We start from the raw sequence: 19,537 nt of genomic DNA, 5'->3' as shown, positions 1-19,537 counted from the left end.
AATTCTAATAGCTAAAGGTATCTAATAGCTATAAAACCTTAATGTAAAGATCCTTAAGTGGTAATTATCCCATTTATAAAGTTATTGGAAAAATATGGACATCTTTTAATGGCTTGAAAGGTTATTTGAATAAGGTTAAATAAGTAAATTAGTTATAAATTAATATTAAGTAAAATTAAAACCAAAATTTCACTTTGTTCATCTTTCTCCTAATCGAAATTAGCAAGAAGGAAGCCATTAAAATATTTTTAAGGTTTGGCCAAGCATTTTTCATGCATGTAAGTTCAATTTTGTTCCATTTTCAATGATTTCTATGTTTTTCAGATTGTTGCAACTTAGTCTAGCTAGCCTAGGGACTAATTTGCAAAACTATTAAAGGTTTAGGGTTTTTCCATTGATGAATGTTGATGTATATTGATGTTTAATGGTAGAAAATGCATACTTGTTGTGAGATAAACAACATTTATAAAGTGATTTTTAGTGAAAAGTCCAATTAAGGATTAAACTGTGAAATGTGTAATTTTTGTGGTTAAATTGTGAAATAAATGAAAAATATAGATTTCTAGGGACTAATTGAAATTTTGCTAGCATGGGTTTTTTTTGAATTGCATGAATTTGTAACTTTATGAAATAAGGACTAAATTGTAAAAATGTTGAAATGTTAGGGGTAAAAATGTAAATTTACCTTAATGTGTGTTTTTGGATTAAATTGAATAGAAAGATTATTAAATAAGTTAATTTTGATTATATTTAGATCAAGAAAGGTGAAATACGGATTTAAATCGAGGAAAGAATAAGGTTTCGGATTAATCGACTTAATTAGCCGTTTTTTCATTCGAGGTAGGTTCGTATGTAATAAGCTTTGTTATAATTGTGTTTTAAATGCTTTGATATTGCATAAATTGTAAAATGACCTTGTGAACATATTCGACGACTATTCGACAAACGAGAAATCCCGGTTGAACCTTAAGAATAGATTAGGATACGAATGACATGTCATTAGGGTTTATTATTATTTTTGGTGTTGGTCCATACGTCCTACTAATGGCTGAGTTATCCAGCATGAGTTGCGGATTCTCATCAGCTTGTGTGAGCAGACCCGTTGATAGCTCGAGAGTGAGAATTATTGAGATATGATATTGAGATAGCTTTGGCTATAGATATTGGCACTTAGGGTGTGAGATTCCCAAGTATCCTGTATTATTCCAAATGGTTCAACGGATATATTGAGGATATGAATGGTGAGAAATAGGTGCATATCAATACAGGTATGTACAAAAACTATATATGCATCGAACATATGGAAGAAATGAGTTCATGGTTAAATAGGTGATTTGAATACATGTTAATATTGTGATTAAATATTTTATAGTATGTTATATGAATATTTTAGAATGATAATTAAATGATGAGTTTTGCTTATTATTTTCATATGGGATTACTAAGCTTTATAGCTTACTTTGTTTAATTTTTTTGTGTTTTATAGTGAAATCAAAGCTAGCTCGGATTTAAGGATCATTGGAGTCTTCGTCACACTATCCTACTATCTCTTAGGTACTTTTGAACTTAAGTGTTTTAAGTATATAGCATGTATAGAAGTTTGGTCATTTTGGTATATGGATTGGTAATGACTTTGGTCATTTGAATTGGCTTGTAAATGTCTAAATTATGGTTTTGTATATAACTATGAGATTTAGCTTAATTTGGTTGGTTTGGTTGTGTATACATATGTGCTTATGGCTTTGGTTATGTGTTAAATGATAGATATGTGATGCTTGTTGATAATAGGTATTGTGGATGTCAAATGGTTGATGAATTGAGAATTAGTATGCTTATGGGTTTATGTAAATTGATGCATGTTTGGAAGTGTCCATTTAGTTGAATTGGAAATGTGAACGTAGTATAAAATGGTATAGCATTTTGTGGAACATGTGAGACTTGTTTTTGGTATTTAAATGGTATGATTTATGCTTGGTTGAGCTAGATAAATGCCTATATATGCTCTGTTTTGGTGCCAAATGGGTTGGTTTAGGTGTGTACAAGTTTGGGTGGAAAAATGGCTTGGTAAATAGCCTATTTTTGTCCACACGGGAAAAGACACGAGCATTTGTCTCAGCCGTGTGTGACACACGGTCAGGTTACACGGCTGTGTGTTCCCTGGTGTTGAAATAGAAATGAAGTCAGTATGCTCCACACGGCCTAGCACACGGGCATGTGACTTGGTTATGTGACATAAGTTAGTATACCCTACAGGTTTGGCATGGCCTAGCATACGGCCTAACACATGGGCATGTGTGCCATTTCTAGGGTAGACGAGCTAGTCACAAGGGTGTTTGTGTTGGTCATGTGACCCACGTTAGAGAGTTACACTAGGTCAAACATGGGCTGGTACACAACCATGTGCTTCCATTTCGAATGTCCACACGGCCTGTGACACGGACGTGTCTTTAGCTGTGTGAGACACACGGGCGTGTGTCTCCTGTATTTTGTAAAATTTTCTAAGTTTCCCTAAAATTTCATAAGTTATCGGTTTAGTCCCGAACCACTCTGAATGCATGTTTTGGACCTCGTAGGCTCGTAATAAGGACAATATGATTGATTTTGAATGATGATTAGATGGTATTGATATATGTATGTGAAATGTATGTTTATTTGTGTTATAAGTTCGGTAATACTTCGTAACCCTAATTCAGTGTTGAATACGGGTGAGGGGTGTTACAAGTCTTGCATAAGTTTTGGTTCAAAACTAATTGGTTAGTAACTTTTGTTTTATTTAAACTACATTTCTATGTTATTAGTTTTATCTGCTTGGTACTTGGAGACTCTACATTATTAATTGTATTTTTTATGTGGGTTTTGCATAATTTCTGCTAAGAACTTGGGTTTTACTCAAATTTGGATCTAAAACCATTTTATTTCTTTGCTTTGCATGTTACTATTGGTGAAAAGGGCCTTCCTTTTTATTCTTTTGTAATTATCATCTTATTTTTTAATGAAATTTGTATAGCTTGAACTTAATAATTTATATATATTGTGGCAGCTTGATTCCTTCAATAAATTATAAATGCAACTTTCATTACTTAATTACATATTATAACCAACTCAACATTTGACTTTAGACTTTTAAGCTAACAATTAAGTTTTTGAAATCTTTAATCTTCTCAGGCTTGCAAATTTGTTGTATTAAGAATTGAGATTGCTCAATTTTTTCTCCGTCCTAGCTAAACAAGCATCATTCTTTGTTAGTCATATATGCTTATGTCTATGTTCAGCTTTTCATTTTAACTCGAGTGTAGTTTGATGCAAATGTATAACAAAAAATTGATTTAAAGATGTATATAATGTTAAATTCATTCTAATTGTCTAAGTAAGGATTGAAGTTTCCCGATTTTTCCACAATGTGTTAACAATTTGCACTTGTAATTTACAATTGTTGCCAAAATATCTCTTAATATGCATATTTATGCTGTCCAAATGTAATTTATAGCTGCTCATAATGTCCCTTAATGCGCATATTTATGTTTTCAAAATGTGAATAATGGCTACTGTTTTCATGTTCTATATTATGTATTTTAATGTTGTCCAAATGTGTGGATATCAACCGCTGTCCAAATGTCCTAAAATGTTCATGAATTCATTAGTGATGTTTGAAATTGAACTGGAGTTGATATAATGTTGCTTTTAGGTTTGAATTGTTTTTCAATTTGCTGGTACTAATATAATGTTTTATTTTTCCTTTTTGATTTAGGGTTTGATGTTGAACAAAATACTTTAGAGGGAGATCTTGGAGGAGAAGCGTCTGACTCAGATGATAGTTCATATAAAACTTATGAGTCAGATACTTCATATTCTGATTCCATATAAAACTTATGAGTCAGATACTTCTTATTTTGATTCTTTTGAGTCTGATAGTGATAGGGTAGATGAACCAGAGGTTGAACTGATAGGTGAAATGATATAGAAGAAGTTAGACCACTTACTCGGCTCAGATTTTTGGGGTTTAGGAGATGATTTTAGTAGTAATAATGATGAGGATTTAAATAATGATGTGGATTATGATAAAGATAGGAATAAAAATTACCCTCTGTTCAATCCTCAAACTGATATGAGGAACCCTATATTGATAAAGGGTTTGGTTTTCCCTTGTAGAGATATTTTAAAAGATGCAGTTAAATAGTATGGGAGGATAAATAGGGTAGTAACCAAACTAACTAGGAATGACAAGCTTAGGGTGAAAGCAGTCTGTGTACCTAGTTGTCCATGGACGTTGTGGGCATCCAAATTAAATTCCAAGGATCCAGCGGATGGGAGTTGGCAGATTAAGACCTTAGTCAACCACCATAAGTGTGGCAAGGTAATGAAAAATAAGAATATTACTTCAAAGTGGATGGCTAGACATTATTTACAAAAATTTCAAGTTGATCCCAATTATTCCTTAACATCTTTACCAAATGATATTAGGGCAGATTTTGGAACAATTGTGTCTCGGATTAATTGTATGAGTGCTAGATCAGGGCTTTAGAAATAGTTCAAGGAAATCACAAAGCCCAATATGCAATATATACGATTATTTACTTGAGTTAAGGAGAAGCAACCCCGGTACAACAACCATATGTAAAATAGACTATATGCTATTTTAGAGGCTTTATATATGCCTTGAAGCATGCAAATCAGATTGATTAACTGGTTGTAGGAGAACTATAGGGTTAGATGGGTGTTGGCTAAAGGGATATTATGGTGGACATTTGCTTAATGTTGTTGGGGTTGATGCCAATGATTGTATATATCCAATGGCCTTTGTTGTAGTTGAGAGTGAAAACAAACATTCATGGTTTTGGTTCCTCGAGCTATTATAGAGGGATTTGGAGATCAACAACTCCTACAATATATGCTTCATGTCTAACAAACAAAAGGTACCACAAAGTCATACTATACCCTAAATTGTTTATATAAAAACGTTTGCTTGTCATGTTGTTTTAATTGTTTTATAGGGTCTAATAGAAGCGGTTTCTGTGTTGTTCCCTAATGTTGAAGCAAGAAATTGTGCCAAACATTTTTACAACAATTTCAAAAACATGGAAGGATTTAGAGGCCAAGCTATACCTCTCATTTACTGGAAAGCTGCTAAAGTAACTTTTCCAAGACAATTTGAAGAAGCAATGTCTGAATTGAGGTCATTATCTACTAAGGCTTGGCTGCGTGATAAGGATCCAAAATGGTCAAGAGCCCATTTCTCAACTAGATGCAAATCTGATCTGCTATTGAACAACAACAGTGAATGTTTCAACAAGGTTAAAATTAGTTTTTTTTTTAATTTAATTGTTTATCACTTCATGTTGTATAATTATTGTTGGAGTTATTTAAGGACTTGCTCTCCTTGCAGATCATTTTAGAATCTAGAGATAAACCAATCCTAATGATGTTGGAAATAATCAAAAGAAAAGTCATGATTAGGTTGGTTTCCATGAATGAGGCTACTGAGAAGTATCTTGGACCTTTATGTCCAAAGATACAAAAGAAGTTGTCTGAAATTGTCAGTCAGTCCAATAAGTAAGTTTTGCTAACTTTTTTTTACTTACCTTGAATTTTGTTACTTGGAAGCAAAAGTTTTAGCTTTAAAATATTACTTTATTTGTAGTGTATGGCCAGTATATGCTGAAAACAAGAAGTATGAGGTAGATTGTGGATTAGGCAACAAGCATGTGGTTGACTACATTAACTCCTCTTATTCATGTAGAAAATGTAACTTGTCAAGAATCCCATGTAAGCATGTTATTTCTTGTATGCAACTACTAGCTGTGAGCCCTAAAACTAATGTCAATACATGTTATACTGTCACTATCTAGTTGAATATTTACAACCATTTGATTAACCCTATAAAAGGTAATAGCTCTAAAACCCTAAACCTTTATAAAATATTACTTATTTGTAAAATGTGTTTAACATCTTTAAATTTTTGCATATAGGTCCTATGCAATGGGAACATGTGAGAGACATGGAATCCATTTTTCCACCCATGATTAGAAGGCCCTAAGGAAGACCCAAACAAACAAGGAGGAAGGAAGTTCGTAACAGCCCATTTTAGGGTCAAATTGGAATAGTCATTTTGAGACCACAAATCTGAAGTAGAAATATTATTTCTTTAAGGTCAAATAGGAAGTTTGTAAGCTTATACATATATATATGCATGCATGTGCAACAATCTCTTGTGTGATGTGGTTTGGTAGAATATGATGGTGAAAACATGTTGAGTGCAGATAATGAAATGACATGAATTGGCCTTTTTTTGTAGATGTATTGGTTGTCCAAGTGTGCTATGAATTTTGCCTTGAACTTGTGCATGTGTAGGTGTAAATGAGGGTGACAAATGGCTTGGTAAATAGCTTTTATTTTGTCCACACGGGTAGACACACGGGCGTGTGTCTAGGCCATGTGTGACACACGGCTTGCCCCATGGGCATGTGTTCCGATCGTGTGTCCCCTACACCTTAATTTTGAGAAACATAATTGTAACACCCCAAACCCCGCCTAGACATTATGACCGAATCTGTCATGTCACATTGAAGTGAGTTTCAAAAAAATGTAGTTTCATTGAAAATTCGTTCTATATAAAACCTCGTCGTGATCCTTATGAAAACTTGTCGTTCTTTGATCGTTGTTAAAACCCAAGTTGATATAGCAACGTGCTACTCATATTAGGTTGTAAATGTACTTTTAAAACAAAGTTTGTTTAAATTGGTTATGATAGCTAGTGTTTTGAAAACATGTATTCTTTTAAATAAAACTGTGGCCTATTGCTAGCAAATATGATTTAAAGTAAATAAATTCCCAAACCAAGAAAAACTTTAAGAGGCCTTATTACATAACTGAAACCCAAATTAAAAAGCTTAAAGAATAAAAATGTAAAATGTAACAAAAGCAGTCGTGTGCCCCCCATCGAGACCATCGCAGCACCGACCCGTCTAAGGATTATCTGCACAGGAAAGTAGAAGGGTGAGTTTAGGAAAACTCAGTGTGTAATCCTTTATCAACAAAAAATTGTTCAATAAGCAAATATAGTCTGGGCCTAAGCCCGTTTCAGTAGCAGTTCAATCTCAGTTAGGGCCTTAGCCCTATTTAGTAACAGTATCAGTGTCGGCCTTAGCCCATCTCAGTAACAGTAATAGAAATGCAATCAGATAATCCTACCTATCTATCCTCTACACTCCACTCCGTCTAGCCCTACACTCATTGTGGAGATAAAATCAACCCACCCATCCTTACACTCCAAAATACAACACCGGTTGCGGCACTAAAACAATATTTGCAGTAGAGTTGCCAGTAATAGGCTTATAGCCTTTCAGTACACTTCCTCTAATATCATACATCCCACCCCATGCAATGCAAGATAATATAAATATATATATAGTAAAAATGGCATGCTCAAACAGTCATACATCACATAGGGGTATATCGGTCATTTTATCGGTAAGGGGTCTAAGTGGACTTACCGACCCAACAGTAGGTCCACAATCGTCTCGGGCGACCTATGCAACCTTAATGATCAAACAGTGAAAATGGGCCCAAAGCCCATAACACAGCCAATAAGGGCCCACACGATCGTATAGCCCAATAGGCCCAAATAGTGGCTTTGGCCATGCGAGCTACACAACCTGGCCCAATAATCTCCACACGTCCAGGTGGTTTTACCCGTGCAAGGCCCACGAGCCCATAGGGCCCACACAGCCTACTTCGGCCCAACATGGCCAAAATCGGCCTAAGTCCATGAAATCGCTCATGGTGGCCTTTATGATCGAATTCCTATGTTTTGTGCATTCGGCTCACTACACGAGCGAGCGCACGCTTGTGTAGTGTCAATAGTCGTATATTTTCGGCTTTTGCCGATCTATGGTAATAGTAGTGTGATTACACACCTCTTTGCGAAAAGAGCACAATCCCCACGAACACCAACCTAGATTCAATCACGTTCAAACGTCAGTCCTTAAATTATTAGGGTTAAACACCCTCTTATAAGCATTTAATCCCTAATAGGGTACATGTTACCTACCTTGTTGAGCAAGTACGGTTTACTACCCCTTAAACTAATGAGCACACTCGACTTCCAAATCCTAGGAAAAATCTGCATTACACCCTAATACTATTACTTTCCACCATAACAGAAAAACAGTATAACCACAATATCAAAAACTTACCACCACGTAGAACAAAGAATGGTTGAGAGGAGTAATCGCCCTACCTACACAAGAGCCAAATACACAGAATAACTGAGGAAAAACGGAAAGGTTGCACCTTTATTAGGAAACAGCAATACAGGAAGATATCAAATAAAACTATTAACGTGATTGAAAGAGGAGAAGAATTACCACTTACCCACACTGGTCGAAAACAATAGCTCAAAACCACCAAAGAAGAAGAAGGAGTATTCGGCTTAGCCACTAGATACAATTAGAATAAGAAGAAGTCGTGAGGGAAAAGGAAGGCAAGATTTCAACAATAACAGATTGGGAGAGAAGAGGAGAAGAGAATCCAAAATTGAAAGTGATAAGAGGAAAAGGTGAAGAGAAGAAATCGACCAAAGCTCAAAAAGGGGAGAACAGGCAGGAATTGGCCTAACCAAAAAGTGCAATTGCAAGAGAGTCAGGAGGAAAGTGTAGCAAAATAAGTCTGCTAACCGATTGATTGAAAGGTAGCTCGAAGTTGCACAACAAGTGCCAAAAACAAAAATACCCGAAATACACCAAACAAAAGTCGGCCAGCCAAATCGAAAATGCAACGAAGTAAAAAGAGAAAAATACTTGGTAACAAACGAAATGAAGAAAGGAAACCCACTACACTCCAGCTGAATTCCCTTGTGCCTTAGAGTCCCTATACGGTACCAACACACTCCTCACTTGACTCCTCAAATCTCTCAAACTAAACACTATCCATATCCTTTCAAAACTCCTAACTTTTCTCCCCACAAAACTCCTAGAATTCGGCTACACACTCCCCACTCCCCCCAACACTCTCAACCGTCCATGAGCATTAGTATCCCACTATTATTCAATCTCTTACACGACCCAATAGTAAAAAGAGCACCCTTTGCATGAAATAGGACTCGAACTCAGGTTTCTTAGTAGAAGTAACACACCATTATCCCCTGAACCAACAAGCTTTTTATGACACATCCTAACCATATTTATTTAAGAACCCTACTGACAAGAGACAGGGTTTACTCAAGAAAAAACAAAATTTAGCACAAGCCAAAGCTTGAACCCAGGACTTCACCAATATCCTCAAGACATTCAACCACTGAAACAGACATGTATTTATGCATAACAACACACAAAAATAAATATTCAGATTTTTAGGGCGTTACAACAATGCTCATAATTGAGCACACGGGCGTGTGTCTCAACCGTGTGAGGGACACAGCCTCAAGCACAGGCGTATGTCCCAACCATGTAAAGTATGCACCTACTTTATGAAAATTAAATTAACCACACGGCCTAGCACACGGGCATGTGACTTGGCCATGTGACCTCAATTTATTCATGCTTTGCAAAATAGAAAGTTACATGAGTTAGGGACACGGGCATGTGTGACTACACGGCCTACCCAAGCGTATCCCAAACCACACGGGCGTTTGACCCCTGTGCATGGCAAAAATTTTCTAAGTTTTGTAAAATTTTCCTAAGTGCTCAGCTGAGTCCCGAACCACTTCCAAAGCATGTTTTCGGCCTCGTAGGCTCGCATTAGGGACTTTATGTTTGATTGCAATTGGTTTTAATTTGGATGCAAATTTATGACTCGATCTGTTTGTTTGAGCGCGATGTAAGTCCAGTAATGCCTCGTATCCTGTTTTGGCATTGAATATGGGTAAGGGGTGTTACATTTAGTGGTATCAGAGGTACGATTTAGTAGATTCTCAAACTAACATAGCGTGTGTGTCAGTCTTGTTATACATCCCTTATATAATTTGTGATAGTGTGACGACTCCTGATAATTTAAATTATGTTTTCATCTAATAAATAAACCCCAACCGAGAGGTAGCTAATAATGTTGAAATTAATGTGCCGGCTCCTGCCCAAGGGATAGCGCTATCTAAAAGTAGACCAGTAACGATTTGTCAGTGAGGAAAGGCTAGAGAGGCCTTCTTTCAAAGGATGAACGAGTAGTTTGTCGAGTTTTTTCGAACAAATCTGACTGCCTAACATCCTTCACCCCACCTAACCCCCAATCAGTTCCCGTAGCTCCCCAAGTTGTGGAATTGTTAAGACTAAACAAGCTTCTAGTTGATAAGATTCGGAAACAATGTGCTAAAGAATTTAGAGCCAGTGTTGACGATGACCCTGAGAGAGCTGAGTTTTGGCTTGAGAACTCTATCAGGTTATTTGATGAGCATTCTTGCACGCAGGATGAGTGTTTGAAGTGTGCTATATCACTTCTGAAGGACTCAACATACCAGTGGTAGAATACTCTTGTATCTGTGGTATCAGAAGAAAGAGTTATCTAGGGTTTCTTCCAAGAATAGTTCAGAAAGAAACATATCAGTCAGGGTTCACTCATCAAAAACACAAAGAGGTTTTAGAGTTGAAACAGGGTTGTATGTCTGTGACTGAATATGAGCGAGAGTTTTTAGGCTCAGTAAGTATACTTGAGAATGTGTTTCCACCGAGGCCATCATGTGCAAAAGATTTGAAGATGGGTTGAATAAGGATATCAAACTGTTAGCTGGGATTTTAGAGTTGAAAGAATTTGTCGTGCTGGTCGATCGAGCTTGCAAAGCTGAAGAATTGAGCAAAGAAAAGAGAAAAGCTGAGTTTGAGGCTAGAGATTCAAGAAAAAAATCGATGAATAAGTCATTTCAGTCTTTGTCAAAGAAATTGAAGGATTTGTATACTCATTCGAATGTTTCAGCTAGAAATCCCAGCAGAGATTGTGGGAAGCAATATTCAGGTTCTAAGGGCCAAACTACCTCAATAGCAAGTGTTGGTAATGCTAGGTCAATTAGACCTGAATGTCAACATGTGGTAGACGACATCCCAGTGAATGTAGGATGAATAACTGGACTTGCTTTAAATGTGGTTCCCAAGATTACTTTATTCGAGATTGCCCTGAAATGACTGAGAAAGATAATTTTTAGAATACAAGGCCGAGTAACGCTGCCACTAAAAGGAGGCCATCGAGAAACACTGGAAATGAGAATAGTAGAAGAGGTGCAACGAAAGATTTAACTGGAAGATCAAAGGTCAGAGCACCTGCTAGAACCTACACTATTCGCCCTCACGAAGATGTGTTATCCCCTGATATTATCAATGGTACATTTTCTCTCTATAATACTAATGTAGTTGCATTGATAGATCCTGGATCGAGTCATTCTTATGTTTGCATGAATTTGGTATCTAGTAAGAATTTTCCTGTTGAGTCTACTGAATATGTGATTAAAGTGTTGAACCCCTTAGGCAAATATGTTCTAGTTGATAAAGTTTGCAAGAATTGTCCTTTAATGATTCGGGGTAACTATTTTCCGACTGACTTAATGCTTTTACCGTTTGATGAGTTCGATGTAATTCTTGGAATGGATTGGTTGACTCTACATGATGTAGTAGTGAACTGTAGACAAAAGATTTTGAATTGAAATGTCAAAATAATGAAATTCTTCAGATTGAACCGGATGAGTCAGATGAGTTGCCAATTATGAGTTCATCGATGTCGGCTCAGAGGAATGTTAGAAAAGGTTGTGAAGCTTATCTTGCGTATGTAATGAATATGAAAGTGTCTGAATAGAAGATTGAATCTGTGTCGGTAATTTGTGAATACACGGATGTGTTTCCAGAAGAATTGTCTGGATTACCACCAATTAGAGAGGTTGAGTTTACTATTGATTTAGTACCGAGAACTTCACCGATATCAGTAGCTCCGTATAGAATGGCTTAGATCGAATTGAACGAATTGAAGTATCAGTTGCAAGAGTTGATAGATAAGAGTCTTGCGAGATCAAGTTTTTTGCCTTAGGGTGCACCGATGTTATTTGTCAAGAAGAAAGTCGGATCTATGAGGCTTTGTATCAATTATCGTTAGCTTAACAAGGTTATAATAAAGGCAGATCTATGAGGCTTCGTAACTAGAGCTTCTTGCAATTTCTTCCAAAATTGCAACGTAAATCTTAGATCTCTATCAGAAATAATAGATAGTGGCACCTTGTGCAATTGAACAATCTCAGAAATGTACAATTCAACTAATTTATCAAGTGAGTAATCTGTACATCCCAATATGAAATGAGCAAATTTTGTTAGTTGATCAACGACAACCCAGATAGCATTTTTCTTTTTCAGATTTAGGGGCAATCCCGACACAATGTCTGTTGTAACTCTATCCCACTTCCACTCAGGAATCATCACAGGTTGCAGTAAACCTGATGGTACTTGGTGTTCAGCTTCGAATTGCTGACAAATTAAACATTTAGAAACAAACTCTGAGATATCTCGTTTCATGCCTGCCACCAGTAAAACTGTTTCAAATCGTTGTACATTTTGGTACTCCCTGGATGAATCGATAAACAACTATTGTTCATTTCATGTAAAATCTTCTGAATGAGTTCTGAATTTCTTGGTGTGAAAATTCTATTTCGAAACCTTAAACAATCATCGGTTCCAATCTGAAACTCTGAATTAGGGATAGTTTCACATTGAATCGTTTAACTTGCAATTCATGGTCATCTTTCTCATCTTCACAGATTTGTTAAAGAAATATCGGTTTAGCTTTTAATTCAGCTAAAATAGACCTATCATCACAAACAATCAATTGGGTATTCATTGCTTGTAATGCAAACAAAGATTTTTGACTCAGGGCATCAGTAACAACATTAGTTTTTCCCGGATGATAATCAATCACAAATTTATAATCTTCTAATAACTCAAGCCATCTTTGTTGTCGCAGATTCAAATCTTTTCTATGACATCAAATATTTTAAGTTTTTATGATCCGTATAAATGTGGCATTGTTCACTGTATAAGTAGTGTGGCAAAATTTTCAAAGCGAACACAATTGCAGCCAACTCTAAATTGTGCATTGGATAATTCTTTTCATGTGGTTTCAATTGTCGAGAAGCATTAGCTATAGCTTTTCCTTCTTGTAATAGAACGCATCCCAGACCGTTTAATGATGCGTCACTATAAATCACAAACTTTTTCCCCGATTCAAGTTGAACCAAAACTAGTGCTTCAGTTAATAGTACTTTTAACTATTCGAAACTCTGTTGACATTTTTCTGACCATTCAAATTTCACATCTTTTTAAAGTCGTCGTGATAAACCGTAATTTATACATTTTTTTACCCCATGCTTAACACATTTTATGGATGATTTCTCCTTAGAATTGGTGAATTTGATGCTCCTAATGCTTTAATTTCATGTTTTATACTTAGACGAGCATAGGAGAGCGAAAGGAACGAGAAACGAGCCAAAAACGGAGAAAATAGGCTGAAGTACGAAATCAACACGGCCTGGACTTCCTCATACGGGCAGACCACACGATCGTGTCAGTTTGGTAGAATCGAAGCATGACTCACACGAGTAGAACACACGCCCGTGCCATTCTAATAGGTTTGAGCATGGCCTAAAGTAATCGCACACGAGCATGTCCCTGCCGAGCCCAAGTTGAGTCCAATTCTGAAAAGGCTAATTTTGAGGGCTTTTAGGCATTCTAAAGCCTATAAATACACCCTAGATGAGGAAGAAAAGGGGAGGCACAGAGAGGAAGGAAGGAGTTACTTGAAGAAAGCCGATTGATCCATCTTAGGAGCCAAATTTATCATCAAGGCTAAAGATCTCCCCTCAATTTCCTTTCAGGAGTTTTGGGTTTTCTTTATGTTTTGTATTCATTACTCTTCTGAGATGTTTTCCTTTTTAGTTATGAACTAAATCACCTAAATACCTAAGGGGAATGAAACCTAAGACGAATCTTGTTATTATTTTCTGAATTGTATGAAAAACATTTAACTTATTCTTAATTATGTGTTCTTACTTCTTGTTTAGATATCCCAGAATACTGATTCAAGATAAGCCCTTATTCAGAGGAGGAATAGACCTTGTCTAAGAGTACATTCGTCATAATTAAGTGGAGTTCATTGCGCGCCTAGAGTTAGGGTGACAACATTTTTCCAGATTAAGGTGAAACCTAATAAGGGGATCCATAGACCGAGCTAATGCAACCTTAGGGTGTTAATTAGAGAAAAGTCTCAATTATTCAATCTAGGGATTAGACGTTATTAGTCTTGAATAGGGATAATAACATAACTTAGGGATCTCTACGGAACAAGTTAAATGAATAAATCGTCCGATTCGGAGTCAGAATAACAAGTGAAGTCTAGGTGGATTTTTCCTTAGATATTGTCTTCATTCAATCGTTTTCCAAAAGTAGTCCCCCAATTCTATTTTCTGTGAATTCTTAGTTTAGATAATTAGCTAGTTAATACTTCTTAACCCTATTCTGGGGACAGATACGGGTTAGGGGTGTTACATGAAAGGTCCTTATGTTGTAAATAGACTATTGAAAGTGGTAATGGACATAAATGGGCATAAATTAGATGTTTATTAATGTTTTAAACCCTAAAACCCTAAAACCTAAAACCCTAAAACCCTAAACCCTAAACCCTAAACCATAAACCCCTTATTCTTAGGCTAGATAATAAAAAGACAGTCATTACTAGTACTTTTAGTTCCTTTGGGTTCGACAATCCAGTCTTGATAAAACTATACTACTGTTCGATAGATACAATTGCCTATATCGTGATAATAGTTAGTTTTAAGAACGATTCATTATAAATATTTAAAACCTGTCACAAAAAGCGCGTATCAAGTTTTTGGCACCGTTGCCGGGAAACTAAGATATTAGGAATGCTCAATTTTTTTTACTTTAGCCATTTATTTTTCTTGCAATTTAAATTAAATTAATTTTTATTATTATTTATTTATTAATTTACTTTTCTTTTTTTTTCTCTTGGCAGGTTTTTATAATTTATGACTAGAAGAAACCCGTCAGGACCACTACTTTTTGACGAAGAAATCGATTGCACAGTTTGCGGAAACCAAAGAGAAATAAGGCGAAGCTTAAGATACACTGAGAACGAGCAAGAGGATGATACTCAAACCCCAACCGAAGAGATGGCTGAAAACCAAGACAATCAGCTACCTCCTAGGATACCCGTTGAACTAGCAAATCAGGATCCTGCTCCTCGTACTATGTATGATTATGCTAAACCTAATTTGACAGGAACTGAGTCAAGTATAGTTAGACCTGCTGTTGGTGAAAATAATTTTGAACTGAAACCTAACACTATTCAAATGATACAGCAATTTGTTCAGTTTGAGGGTTTACAAGATGAGGATCCAAACACTCACTTGGAAAATTTCCTGGAATTCTGCGATACATTTAAAATTAATGGCGTTTCTGACGATGCCATTCATCTTCGGTTATTCCCTTTTCCATTGAGGAATAGAGCTAAACAGTGGTTGAATTCATTACCATGAGGGTCAATCACTACTTGGGAACAAATGACTGAAAAATTTCTATTAAAATATTTTTCGCCGGCTAAAACGGCCAAATTACATAATGATATCTCTTCGTTTGTGCAGATGGACTTAGAAGCTCTTTACGATGCATGGGAGAGATACAAGGACTTACTGAGAAGGTGCCCTCACCATGGGTTACCACTTTGGCTACAGGTTCAGACATTCCATAATGGCCTGAATCCTTTGACTCGACAAATGGTTGACGCAGTTGTTTGCAGAACCATCAATAATAAAACACCTGAAAATGCTTACGAATTTATTGAAGAGATGTCACTGAATAACTATCAGTGGCAAGTCATGAGGACTAAGCCAACTAAAACATCAGGCATTTATAACGTCGATTAGGTTACTATGCTGTCAAACCAGGTAGAACTTCTAAATAAAAAGATTGATGGTTTACTTGGTTCTACTCAGGTAAATCCAGTAATTAGGTGCGAAACGAATAGAGGGGGAGCATGCACAGAGTATCAACCTTTCAACCCTAGCATCGAGGAAGAACAAGTCCAATATATAGGTAACAATAACTCTAGATCCCAAAATAACCTATATAGTAACACATATAATGCAGGTTGGAGGAACCATCCCAATTTCTCGTGGGGCGGTCAAAGAAAACAAAGACCACAACGTCCTCCGGGTTTTCAACAACCACCCTATCAACAGGAAAAGAAACTGAACCTTGAAGAGATGCTCTCAAAGTTTATCTCGGTGTCAAAAACCCGTTTTTAGAACACCGAGACAGCACTTAAAAATCAACAACCGTAAATCCAAGGGCTCGAAACTTAGATAGGCTAGCTTTCCAAACTAATCTCTGAATGACCACAAGGTAGCTTGCCAAGTAATACTGAATCCAACCCAAGGGAACAGCTCAACATGATTAATGTTCAATATGAAGAAGGATTTATTGAGCCTGAGCCAGAACCTAGGCAAGAAACTATGGTGAGCAGAGGTCAAGGTGAGGTAAGTCATAATAAAAACAAATCAGTGAATGTCGAATATAAACCTCGTGTGCCATACCCCAACGCGACAAGAAAAGACCGCTCAGATGAACAATTTGGTAAATTCCTTAAACTCTTAAAAAAATTACATATTAACTTACCGTTTATTGAGGCTCTATCGCAGATGCCAAACGCAATGAAATTTTTAAAGGAGCTTTTATCAAATAAGAAGAAGTTGGACGAGGCGTCGCATGTGGAGCTAAACGCAGTTTGCTCAGCTATTCTGCAAAATAAGCTACCCAAAAAATTAAAAGATCCAGGGAGTTTGACGATTCCTTGCTTAATTGGTAGTTTAGATGTTAATAATGCATTAGCTGATTTAAGGGCTAGTATTAACGTCATGCCCTACAAAATGTTCAAATAATTAGGTCTTGGGAAACCCAAACAAACTAGGATGAGTATTCAATTAGCAGATAAAACTATAATATTTCCTAGGGGTATTATTAAAGATGTGCTAGTTAAAATCGATAAATTTATATTTCCCTTTGACTTCATTGTTCTAGACATAGAGGAGGTTAGCAATACTCCTTTGATTTTGGGACGGCCCTTTTTAGCAACTGCTAAAACTATTATTGATGTTGGCACAGGTGAGCTCACACTTCGCGTGGGAGACGAAATAATCACCCTTCAAGCTCGCAATTCTAGCAACACATCGGAAATTGAACGTGATCGTCTAAACCATTCTCCTAAAATTGACAATATGGTGCAACTTACTTTGTCGGAAATGAGTCTAAAGGAAGTACAAGAGACATTTTCAAGCAGTAGCAAAGGACCTATTCATGAAGATCGAAGGCTACAAATCGAGGAGCTAGATGAATGGCAGATGCATAAATCAAGAACACACGATAAACCAAAACTACGCCAGAACGAGCTCAATACCTTCCCAAATCAACTTAAGGTTAGAGATAAAGTATTATTAGATGCCGCAAATCCTCACATTGTCACTACCAAACCGAGTGAAGAAATCCCTCTTACGGTACTTAGCATTTTCCCACTAGGTATAGTCGAGGTAAGTCATCCCAAGTTTGGCACTTTTAAGGTAAACAACACCTGTCTAAAACCTTATTTTGATGAGAATGATAGCAGGAATTAGGAGTATAAACTCCTCGAACCACCATGTCCATTCAATGGAAAGGTAAGTCGAGCTTAAACTGTAAATAAGCGCTTCTCAGGATGCAACCCGAGCACTAACAATATTAATTTCTTTAAATTTTAGTATTTAACACCTAACTTACTAACGGAGATCTTGAATACAGGTTTTTCCACACAGACACGGCCAAGCATACGGGCGTGCTTAAGGCTGTGTGAAAATAGGGCAAAGATTTTCCCAACACGGGCTACGATAAATCACCACGGCCGTGAAACATGGCCGTGGGCGAACCAGCCAAAGCAACACGGGCGTGTGACACGCCCGTGCCTTGAAGCAGTGGATGAAACTGTCAAATTAACACGGGCGTGTGACACGCCCGTGTCTAGCACCCATGGTCAAACTTGTTAGATTAACATGGGCATGGGGCTACATACATGGGCGTGGGAGAAGTGAACAACGCCAAACACGACCGTGCGACACAGCCATGTGCACCCACATGCCCAAGGAATATCGGCGTGGACTAAATGTCAGACGCGCCCAAATTTAAAATTCGCGAATCATACGGGCTGAAATTGGGGAACACGGGCATGTTACCTGGCTGTGTGGCACAAAATCTATAAATAGGCTGTACTATTCATTGTCTTCTTCACCTAAAAACCCTAACCCTAACCACTGAAGTCCACACGCCCTCCCTGCCATGCCCGTGTGCCATTTCCAACTGCATTTTCGACACCTAACATCTCTCCTTTAGCATTTGTTTACTCCTTTCTCTTTTATTTCACTGATTTATAATGCTATTTATCATAGTAATCTATATTTTTCATATTATTTTCATCTTTCTATCACTCAAATTTCATTTATAGAACAAGTTATCATCTTTTTCATGTTCAAATTCTTACTCATTACATGATTTCTCTACTCCATTTGATTAGTTAGAAGTGCATATTCATGGTTAGGATAGTTGAAATATTCATGCCTCTTGTGTTGACATTTATGTTCATTCGTATAGTATGATGCATTCCATTCTTTGCCATTTTTACTTATATCATCATGCTAATGCCACAAAAGTAGGCCATTGAACTTATTGTTTTAGTTAAACTTAGTAGTTGTGGCTGAACATATTTATGAATTTTCCTTTTTGAATTTAGTCGCATTTTACCCTGTCTACTCATTGAGACAAATTGATGTTTCCAATTGCAAGTACCTTGTCATCTTCACGTGGTAAAAAGGTCGCTGTCCCTGCTTAAGAAAAGAAAGGTAGTGTCATCTTCCTCAGGTCCTACCGCGGAAGTTCGTCACCTTTCCTGAGGTTTCCCATCGGGCCCCAAGAAGAACTTTTCCAAATACTCTGGGCCCAACGTTTAATTGTGGGCCACTGCATCGACTGGTTTGTAGTAGAATAAGTCAACTTGGCTGATACGATTCGGGCCCTCCTAACCACCGACCCTTGGGAGATTTTCTTTGGTATCATCGAGCCAACATATCTTGAGCTCACGATGCAACTATGCTAAACGTTTCATCTTCAGATAGTAATGACAAACTATGATGATCCCGGCACGGTACAATTTCACCTAGGCGGATTAGTCCGCTAGCTCAGCGTCCCAGAATTCGGTACTTCACTGGGCTTATATACAGAGCAGTTCAAGGAGGAGAATGACTTAGATACTCTCAAACGCGATATCCATCGTTCTCCTTCACGGTGCTGGGATACACTAGTACCAGGTTCAGCCACCTACAATCCTAGCCGCTCCAAAGCATTGGCTCTCCCTTCATCTCTGAGGTACCTACACGCCATTTTGGCTCACACGATAACAGGAAGGTGAGAGAGCATTGTCATCGTCAACACTCACGACACCTACTTTCTATGGTGTATGTCGCACGGGCACGTCATCGACCTTG

The 19,537-nt window shown here is 37.1% G+C and overlaps 1 non-coding gene across 1 annotated transcript; it reads right to left on the bottom strand.

Annotated features, from left to right (window-relative positions):
* Nucleotides 1-15,584: 15,584 nt before the first annotated feature.
* On the bottom strand, nt 15,585-15,690 carry LOC121231755 (small nucleolar RNA R71). Its single transcript, XR_005929810.1, has one exon. It is a non-coding gene; the product is annotated as a small nucleolar RNA R71 (small nucleolar RNA).
* Between the last annotated feature and the right edge of the window lie 3,847 nt (nt 15,691-19,537).

Source organism: Gossypium hirsutum, chromosome A06, assembly GCF_007990345.1.
Source record: "Gossypium hirsutum isolate 1008001.06 chromosome A06, Gossypium_hirsutum_v2.1, whole genome shotgun sequence".
Taxonomy (NCBI): domain Eukaryota; kingdom Viridiplantae; phylum Streptophyta; class Magnoliopsida; order Malvales; family Malvaceae; genus Gossypium; species Gossypium hirsutum.
This window is presented reverse-complemented; position numbering and strand designations above follow the sequence as displayed.